This window comes from Alligator sinensis, unplaced genomic scaffold (genome assembly GCF_000455745.1).
Source record: "Alligator sinensis unplaced genomic scaffold, ASM45574v1 scaffold956_1, whole genome shotgun sequence".
Lineage (NCBI taxonomy): Eukaryota > Metazoa > Chordata > Crocodylia > Alligatoridae > Alligator > Alligator sinensis.
Window position 1 is genome coordinate 960,184 of NW_005842496.1, and position 8,518 is coordinate 968,701.

General features: G+C 40.1%; 1 protein-coding gene across 2 annotated transcripts in view; it reads right to left on the bottom strand.

The window, feature by feature from the left end:
* Positions 1 to 8,518, bottom strand: part of STS (steroid sulfatase) — a 172,850-nt gene that overhangs the window by 151,750 nt on the left and 12,582 nt on the right. The window contains exons 1-2 of one of the 2 annotated variants that reach the window (XM_025212962.1): positions 8,167 to 8,183; positions 7,493 to 7,593 (exon numbers count right to left, since the gene is read on the bottom strand). The exons of the other annotated variant lie outside the window; for it this stretch is intronic. The gene's annotated coding sequence lies outside the window, so the exon portion shown is untranslated. Of the gene's footprint in view, positions 1 to 7,492; positions 7,594 to 8,166; positions 8,184 to 8,518 lie in introns of those variants that run through there. 2 annotated transcript variants of the gene reach the window in all.

Consider the following 8,518-nt stretch of genomic DNA (forward strand, 5'->3'; position numbering starts at 1 on the left):
ACCTGGAACCAACTTCCAAGCAAAGTGGTGCTGGCTCCTACCCTGGGGGTCTTTAAAAGGAGGCTAGATGAACACCTTGCTGGGGTTGTTTGTCCCCAGTACTTTTTCCTGCCATGGCAGGGGGTCGGACTTTATGAACTGCTCAGGTCCCTTCCGACCCTACCAACTATGAAACTATGATAATTAAATTTAGCATAAGAATACAGTTACAATATAGTAATACATGAATGATACAAAGTTATATAACTCACTAATTATTATTAATATATCTAAGGATACATAGATATATTCTATATATAATTGTGTTTGTTTTCCAATAGTTTATTAGTAATTAAATTTTAGGCTAAGGCCTTCTGGCAAGCTGTTTCCTATTAAACTTTTCTTCTTTAACCTAAATTACAGATTTTGCTACTTGCTTACATGGGCATATTAATTACTTAAAGCCCTCTGCTGAATATGCCATTTGTAATACTTGTAAAGTTCACACTGGGTCATTTCAGATAACTTTTGGGCTTTCTCCTTCAGTTGCATTCTTCAATCCTGCCATTAAAAATGGCCAAGAATGGCAACACTATAATCATTTCTTTCATTACAAATTTTCAGTCTCTGCACAGTAAATTGTGACACCTCTTGTAGCTGATGACTCATCCTCTTTCTCTTAATAAGCTTAGAATTGTGATCGGTTTTCTTACCAATTAGCTACTTCTCATCACTTTATTATAGAAACGTGTAGCAGCTGTAACTATGATTCTTACAATAACCCCTTTAAAATCATCTTCGTACACATCATTTCTCTATGGTTTTATTCAATTTGACTAAGTGATGTAAACTATTCTAATAATTTAAAAATCACAAGAATCTTTTCCTAGAATGTGTGTCATACTCTCTGCCTGGATGTGTAATATCCATTGATGAAATAAGCAAGACTTAAAGATGTGCCAAAGAATATTCTGTGGTGTATATAAATAACACACCAAAATTACTTTAACTAGATTAATAGTGTGGCAATATTTCAATATGTGCTTCTAACAGATGTAAAAATATGACAGTGTGACAAAACTGGCTGAATCCAGGAAATTCTGCAAAGGCAAATTTCTTCACTTTGTATGGTGGAAAACAAAAATTTCAAGCATTTGAATAACAAATGGATTAGTAAGACCACAGTGTATGCTATTAATAAATACCTTACTGACATTAACTTCTGGTCTATTCTAATGTAGAAATATAATTTTTACAAAATAACCATGTTTTCATTTTTTGCTATGTCCCATGACTTAAATCTATCTGCTAATATTGACTAAGGACTGTTACAAATCTGTTTCTCCCTATGCTTCACAGTAGAACATCTGTTTACAATCTTTTTCAACAGTCTACTGCCAGAGTTTTGGCTTTGTTTTTTTAAATATTACACATATCTCACATTTGCACAATTCTTATTCACTGAGCACTATTACATGCTATTAAGGTCAGTGATTCTCAACCAGGGTACTGCAGCACCCTGGGGTGCCTTGAGATACTTTCAAGTGTGCTACAGGGTGCCATGCAATGTTAGCACTGTCAGCTGTGCAAACGTTATTCAAGATAAGCCCAGAGATTTGAAATAGGAACCCATAGTGTTAAAAACATTCTGACCTGCTGTGGCCTTCCTGAGTTCTTTGCAACTGAAGAATTGCTCTATTATTCTGTTGAGTGAAAAGAGTGAAAACTAAGAGTTAGCATTTTCTAAGGGGAGCCTCAAGTGTTATGGATGAAGTCTAAAATGATTGAGAACCACTGGACTAAGCTAATAATTAGTCATCATATACTGTAAGTGACTTTATCCTAAAGTTATTTAGACACCAAACCTACTTGGCTGAGATCAATGAGAGTTTAGGCAACTAAATAGGAGTTAGGCATGTAGTGAATCTTGGCAACACATTCTAGTGTTGCTTATTATGCATTTAACTAAATATTATATAATGTACACTTCATAAGTAATCAAGGGGATGGAACCAAGGGTTCTTTCTTTCCCAGGGAGTTGCCCTCCTTACTGGACTGTAAACCAGGCCCAATCTTGCCTACTTTCCTTCTGGCCTTCCTTTAAGCTGCCCCGAGTTTCATCTTCAATGGAAGGGATACATGTCCCTTCAGTCCACAACTTTTGGGATCAGGTAGAATCAAACACATCAAAGAGCTACTCAACACAGCTCACAAAGGCACTCATAGACCCAGAGGGACAGACTTCCATCTTCAGCTCCCTCTGTGCAAAAATGAAGTTTATTTCCTACCTATGGGGACTTTTTACCATCTTGTACCATCTACACTTTTCCCAGAGCCTGATGAAGGGACTTTGATCCCGAAAGCTTGCAGAAAAGGACAATTTTCTTGCCATTTTCCAGTTGGTCTAATAAAAGGTATCATTTTGGAACCAAGAGTTCTAGTTTTTTGTATGTCTTTCTGCTTCACATTTCACACCCCAGCAACCATCAGTCTGCATAGCAACCATCTCCTGGGCTCTGTTCCAAGCTGGGAGCACTCTTCCCTTCCTATCCCTTCCCCAGACAGTGTTCATAGTACACAGGCAGACCCCAAGGACATGGCTCACAACCCACCTCCATTCCATGCTCCCTGGCCCTCCTGAAGCTCATCACACAACTATCACTCCTTCATCCAGCAATGTACACATCACCTACCAGCCATTCCTCCACTTAGAGGGAAAAATAATGTTAGTTACTGACCTGGCCCATCAACTCGGCTCTGTTACAAGGCAGGAGCACTCCTAACCCACACCCCATCTCTGCCAATGTCTATATTGCACATAACTTTCTACCACCACTGCTAGAAGTGACCACAGGAGATTTTGGATAAGGTGACAAGAGTTTAGCAGGATTTTTCTAGGATTGAAGAGTTTAATGGTGCAGGGAAACAGATCACTCAACTGAATAGTTTTTAACACAGTTTAATAGCACAGGGGGTGTGCATATATTTGGCCTCCCTTTTTTACACAGTACCACTCTGCTCCTCCTGCCAGAGTTGCATAAAGTGGTTTGCCAGCACATGTCATGCCTCGTGCTTGGTCTTCAGAGGCTGTTTGTGTGCCGTGGCATCACCTCTGGGGGCAGCAGGGCACTCTGGTTCTACTGCCCATGCCTTGGGAATAGTCTCTCCTTTGGCCCAATATTATGCAGAACCTAGGTAGAATTATGAAACTGCAGTAACATAGTGGCTACTGACATCCAGGCAGGTACTCAAGGACCTCTGGCATACCTTGTCGCACCCAAAGGCACACTCCACAAACATTTGGCAACTGCTGAGGAAGTAGGTGAAACATTTCGTGTGGGCATCCAGCCAACATGTGACAGGCTTCATAAGCCAGGGCAGGGACCCCAGTTATCAGTGGAGTGGCTGTCACTCTACCTCTATCCTGGCTGCAATGGCTGAAGTGGCTGCAATGGTCCAGAACTGCCTACCTCACCACTGAGAAAAATCCATTACAGTTGATGAAGCCCCAGCCATGGTGCACTGGGGAAAGGATGGTAATGTGGCTCCCATGAACAGCTGGCAATTGGGGAACTCAAGTTCAGTGAAACCATCCATGAGCTCCTGCAGGTCAACAAAGTGTATGACCTGGGGCAGAGGGATGCTTGCTGCTGGATCACTAAGCTGACCGCTCACATTTCTTCACCTGTCATCATCCAAGATTTTGTAAGGGGGTGTGTGGGAACACCAACTGGTGCTGCAAGGACAATACATCCTCTCACTCTCAGCCTCCCCACTCCACCAAGGTGGGCAGACCATGCTGTGATATCAGCAACTGGGACTTTTTTAACGTCCCCAAAATAAGAGAACATTCTCCCCCAGATGTCCCAGGTAGACAATAAGCATATTCAACCAAACGCCAAATATTATTGTTGGTATGAGAGAACGACTGAAATGACTGAATATCTCAACCCAGTGGTTTTCATATGGAACATCATTCTCCCTTCATTCTTTCAGTTTGCCTTTCACATAAATCTTCACGACACAAAATTTGTCAAAATAGCCACCAGCATTTATCAGCCTACTTAATGATTCTGTGTCAAATCTTTTGCGTACAAAATCATATAACATCTCAATGTTACCCCATTCAGGGCAGAGGTGAAGGTTCATCCAATTAAATGTGAAAGTACCACCAAAACAACCTTCTCAAAGTGTCAGATAATTTACGAAACAGTTGTAGAACTAAAGGAGGCATCTGTGCAAGTAATCTTTGGTTGTTTCACCTAAGTACTTAATTTCTTCTCTTGCATTAACTGGTACACATTTCAGCATTTTTCTGTTCACCAGTTTTGTCTTCAGTGATTGCAACTCTCTTGATGTTTCAAAAGCTAATGTAGATTATCATCCCATGCTTTGGATAGCCTGTGTAAAATTATCTGACTGTGCACAAACAGCCATTAAAATTCCCTGCATTCATTTGGAAAGAAATTAAGAATCAGAGTTGGACATTTAGGCTGATTGATGAAGTATGCTTTCAAAGACTCATACATTTCATGAAGATATTACTGGATGTAATGACAGAAAATGTGTAATACCATGCTGAAACAACATTTTGTAGTCAACATCAGCTCAGTCACAGAATTCTTGCAATTCAGCTACATGAACTGTGCAAATGTGAAAATATTTATATATCTTCACTACAAATGCTTCTAGTTCTAGCGGAAAAGTTTCACAGCTTGTCTGGATGCAGCTGCGTATGATGTGGGCCCCACAACCAATTCCAAGTAAATCTTTGTTCCACTTTTTTTTTCAATTTTGTATTAATGCTGATTTTCCCATGATGCTGGACCCCACCATAGTTGGTAGAAACCTACAACTGTGTACAAGCCCATGCTTCTGAATGAAACTTTCAATAACATTTGCGATGATTTCAAATGTTTCTTCTCTGACAATGAATGTCTAATAATTTAACTTTCACACCACTTAAAGGATTTAAAAAATAAATCAATATTAGGATTAGCTTTATTGCCTTCCTGTTTGATGCATCAGCTGATAACAGTGATAAAACTTGTGCCAGCCTATTCTGTAACCAGTTCATCTTTTGCCTGTGGGACTAGTACATTTAATGCAATACTTTGACTTTTGTATGTGCACAAGAAAAATTTGGATCAATTTTGATGAACAGTCACTAGAATGGAAAGAGAGATCATGTTGGACATAATGGTATGGGAGCAGACCTTCTGCAGCTGCACATTTAAACTCAGTGTCACCAGCAGTACTTGGTTTGAAAAACAAAATAAGTTTTACACTCACAGACACTGCTTCTATTGCAGATTTATGTTGCTTTGTTTGGAGATGGTCTGCAGTATCACTATGGACTCCATGAGCAACAGAAAATGTAGAACAATGCACACAAGTAATACATTCTGGTGTCACCTTTTTCAACAAAGGAAATTCTGAACTTAGAGTCATTGAAAGTTCTTTTTTTTTTTTTCATTGATATTCCTTCTTTCTTGTTAAAAACATTTTAAAACAACCACGCTGTTAGGATACTCTCTTGGCACTAAGAAAAGGATTCATAGAATCACAGAAAACAAGGGTTGGAAAGCAAGACCAGCCCCAACTAGATCATCCCAGCCAAAGCTTTGTCTAGACAGATTTTTAAAGATCCAATGGTGGGGATTCCACAACCTCTCTGAGCTTTTGGGAAGCTGGTGGCATGCAGTCCAGGGAAACCATTAAACAACCTGAACTACATGGCTCAGGCTCTGGGCTCTCACATGGGGCCTTCTGCAGCAGCAGCCTCATCTCAGCAAAGCAGGAGCAGCCCCTGCCACTGACTCTGCCCCAACCTCAGCAAAACAGCACCTCTTCCAGCTCCAGGGTTGAGCTCAGAAGAGCGATGAGGTGGGGAATGTGGTGGGATATCCCCAAGGAGAATAAAGGCAACAAGATGTTTGGCAGGACCTTGGGACTGTCCCCCCCCCCCACCTATGTGCTTCCCATTGCCATCTTGCCTCCCGAGGACACTGAAGTGATGATGCCCTGGGCTCTATACCTATTCCAGTCATGCAAATGCAAGGTGGGAGTGTAGGCAGCCAGGCCTAAATGGGACAGAGCTGGCTGGGGCCTCAGTTCCAGGGAAGAGCCCAAAGCCCAGAGTCTGGAGCTGCCCCACAGACAGGGGTCCCCAACAGCAACTGACCCACACCCACCCCGCTCAGGAAGCGCTGCCCTTACCTGGGCTCCATGTGTCAGTCACTGCTCCCTGGCCCTGACTCCACTGGGGTGTGAGTGCATGAACTTGCACACAAGCGAGCAGTCTGTGCTCACAGCAGTGTTTTCCCCCATCCCACACCCCAGGTAGGAGGAGTGCTGTCTAGCTCAGCCCACACCCAACCTTCAGCTACTGCTCAGGAGAAGCCGGGCCTGGCATGTGCAGGTGGGTTGGCGCCGATCCAAGACCCTTGCTTTAATTTGTATGAGCTAGTCAGGACACCAGGACAAGCTACAAAAATCTAGGACTCTCCCAGCCAAGCCAGGTGGTCACCCTGCTCATAGCTGCCAGGTTGGCTTCACCCCAAACTGCAGTGGTGACTCATCATAAAATGCTCCTGCTTAATATATCTCAGAATGACATAGTTTTTTTTTCAACATCATCACATCATTGAATCACCCTGTTTATGATCTATTATACAGACTGAACAATTTTTCTTCAGTACTAATAGATTTTTATTTTAATATTTATATTTATTTCATTATTTATTAATTATTTTTATTTTATTAGGTTTTGTAATTTCACTTTATTTGTGTATTTGATTTCTCTTTCCTAAATATAGAATTTTACATTTACCTTACCATATTTTTTATTTTTGAGTTTTGGACCATTTCTTTAATTTATTAAGATCTTGTTTTAATTCTGATCATCTTTGGATTGTCTTTAACTCCTCCTAGCTTGATATTATCTGCATATTTTATAAGTGTATCATCTGTTCCATCATACGCAATAAGCAGAAGGCAGGTCAGGGTAGGAACTTAGAAACTAACTTGTTCAGGGAGGCATAAGCTTTCATAAGTAACAGTCTACTTCATCAGATGCAATCAATAGGGTTGCAGAGACTGGGGTACAAAGAAATGAAGTAAATTAAATACAAAGGATCAGGAAAAGGGAAAGGGAAGGTTAGGGGAATTAAGCACTTCTGAGAGAGACAAAGGGATAAACAAAGCAGTTAATCCATTGAAAGTTATAAGGGTTAGAGCTTGTGGACTGTCTATTACATTATAGAAGTTGTTAATGAAAATATTGAATAGAACCAGATCAAGAACAAACCCCTGTGAGGTGATACTGGAGAACAAGTTTAAACTAATGTCTCTGTGGTTAAGCTACAATTGCTTGTATATGAGTTATCAAACTATATCTTTTTTTCTTCAAGCAACTTATATTGCTTTGAAAAAAAGAACATGAGCAGTATAGTCTATATTATATTTTACCTGTAGGTGTTGTCTACTAAGAACAAATGATTACAGTACTTACTTTTAATTCTCTTCCCCTTCTCTTCTACAGTTCATGTGAGCGGACTTTCTACCCATGAAGTCATAAGTGCATACAGCCAGTTTGAAAACAGGAGACAGAAACTGAAACAACAGCTTGCAGTGAAGGAAAATGTCTTTAAAAAATACTGCCTATTCTATTTCTATTGTACATTCATCAGAGCAGAGAGTGCTGCATTTTTTGATCTTTTACTGCTCTAAGCACATTCTTGGTGCTTAACAGGTAAATAATGATAGCTAACAACAGTGCATAAAATGCCTTATTTTCCTCATGAATGTGATGCAATTATATTTCATAAAAAGTTGGATTATAAAAGGTTATGCTCGTCTTTCTACCTAAAATCATCAACAGCAGCAAAAAAGCATACTGCATTCTAGAGCACTGCAAGGTATTAGGCAGCTTCCTGTCTAGAATATGTTAAAAACAATATAAAACCTTATCTGGACTCTGAAAGCAGTAGAAACACATAAGAAGGCAGTAGGATTTTTGAGTTACAGTGCTTCCCTGCTGTGCAGCGTAGTGGTTTTTTTCGTTTAAATTCCGAGTGTTAAAAAAAGTGATATTTACAAAATGCGTAGTTTTGATTAGAAATTCTGTCTCAAGAATCAAAAGCTGGAGGCCTGTTAAACAGTTGTAAAATAAGCTCTATAGCAAACCTGTGGTTTTGAAGTAGCCTTGCGGAATCTGGCTTCCGGATAATATGATTTAGCCAAAGTTCAAAAGAGGACATAGACAAGCCTCAGAAATTTAACTCTTTAATTTACATTCATGACTAGTAAGTAAACTTCAGTAAACTTTTGTATGTGTGGCTCACTGATCATAACAGAAGTTAACCACATTTATTGAAGAGAGAATAATGCTAATGGAGATAACTGAGACAGAAGAGTAAGGAAAGAGAAGCAGGCAAAAAGAAAGCTGTCAGTCTGCCACTGGTGAGATGGCATATCCTCAGCTTTACTCTTGCATGCTTAAGTGTTTGGGCTAAATCCACTGAGACAAGATAGGGAA